Source organism: Microtus pennsylvanicus, chromosome 4 (genome assembly GCF_037038515.1).
Source record: "Microtus pennsylvanicus isolate mMicPen1 chromosome 4, mMicPen1.hap1, whole genome shotgun sequence".
NCBI classification, from domain to species: Eukaryota; Metazoa; Chordata; class Mammalia; order Rodentia; family Cricetidae; genus Microtus; species Microtus pennsylvanicus.
The window spans coordinates 34,498,195-34,499,960 of record NC_134582.1 but is presented as its reverse complement, the minus strand read 5'-3'; the positions used below and the strand labels follow the sequence as shown (position 1 = coordinate 34,499,960).

Here is a 1,766-nt window from a genome sequence, read left to right as displayed (position 1 = left end):
AATCACGCAAATCTATATTAATTACATCACTTCTTGGTCAATTAGCTTGTGCATATTTCTAGCTAGCTCCTACATTTTAAATTGACCCATTACTATTAATCTGTACATCACCACAAGGTCGTCGCCTACCAGCAAGGTTCCAACATTTGTCTCCTCTGGTAGCTACTTCTCTCTCTCTCTCTCTCTCTCTCTCTCTCTCTCTCTCTCTCTCTCTCTCTCTCTTATACATATATGGGAGATAGATAGATAGATAGATAGATAGATAGATAGATAGATAGATAGATAGATAGATAGATGATAGATAGATAGATAATAGATAGATGGATAGAGAGAGAGAGAGAGAGAGAGAGAGAGAGAGAGAGAGAGAGAGAGAGAGATATGAAGGTATAGATATAGATATTGTCCAGCCTGGCTATATTCTGCCCTGCTCTAGGCCCAAAGCAACTTCTTTATTGAGCAATGGTATTCACAAGATACTCAGGGGAATCCCACACCAGGAACATGGAGGATTTAAAGACAAAAAGTACATCCAAGGCAGCAGTCCTGAGTTTTCTCAGGACATGTGTGCGCTAGCCACACTGTGGGAGGCCAAGGAGGATCCCATGGAGCTTGGTCCAGACACTAGTGGGGCCTAGTGTGGATGTATATAGACCACAGCTGTAAACCTGGTAACAAGCACACCTTCATAGCTTTGTGAGGCCTGTGAAAGCACAGGCCCTTTTGAGACTGCAGTATCAGGAAACAGGAAGCCATTTGCAAAATTGACCCACACACAGAATCACTTTTAAGTTTCAAGGCTATGGACAGGGCAGACCAGCTCTAGCCTCCCTCTTTGGCTCAGTGAAGCAGCTGTGTTACAAAGTGTCCTGCTGCACTTACCTGGCAGGGGAGATACCATGACCACGAAGGTCGTTTTCCCAGGGGGAGGCTAATCCATTGCACTCTGGATGTGCTGACCCTTGCAATTTCCTCAAATGTGGGAAACCCAAATGCTTAATTTGTGGTAGCAGGATGCTGCATCCATGCTCTCCCCTGTTGAAAATAGAAAAAGATTTCAAAAGGTATCCTGCTGAAGAATGCTGGGTCTCAGCAGGTAAACGTATTAATTTGGTGGTCTGTTTCTTGTTCGCATCAAAATGTAAGTTGAGGAAATCTCTTTAAAATTTATAATAAATCCTTGTCATGCTTTATCTTGCTATGAAAACTTTTGCGTTTTCCAGCCATTGCAAGCTCACACTCAAGAAAACAACTACACAGCCTAAGAAGAGAAGGTGGATTTGGAGGTGTTGAAGCCCAGTAGACAACAGACCTACGGTAGTTGGGAATTTTGGGCCAAAAGCTTCATTTAATAAGTCTCTCCTGCCCACTCGACCCCCACTCCCACCACAAACACACTTGATTGTGGCTTTGAGCTTCCAGAGACCTTCAGTCTAAAATCCAGTCCCGAAGTTTATGGCTTCTGGGGTTTATGGTCTTTCCCTTGAAGGTTTTCTGTACCTATTAATGTACAATATGGTTCTTCCTCTCACAACAGTGGCTCCTATGAAAGCCAGGAAAGTTTTATGCAATACACATGGAGATTGAATGGGACTTCTTGAGGAATATGGATAAGATTTTGCTTTGAGGGGCTTGGGGTGTGTGTGTCTGTGTGTGTCTGTGTGTGTGTGTGTGTGTGTGTGTGTCTGTGTGTGTGTGTGTGTGGTGTGTTCATGAATAGATTCAACAGTTTTACCCTTCCACTTTCCAATCTACTTAGTTTGAAAAAA

The 1,766-nt window shown here is 43.2% G+C and overlaps 1 non-coding gene across 1 annotated transcript; it reads left to right on the top strand.

Annotated features, from left to right (window-relative positions):
• Window positions 1-871: 871 nt before the first annotated feature.
• LOC142849136 (U1 spliceosomal RNA) lies at window positions 872-1,035 on the top strand. The gene has a single exon (XR_012910535.1). It is a non-coding gene; the product is annotated as a U1 spliceosomal RNA (small nuclear RNA).
• The last annotated feature ends 731 nt before the right edge of the window (window positions 1,036-1,766 follow it).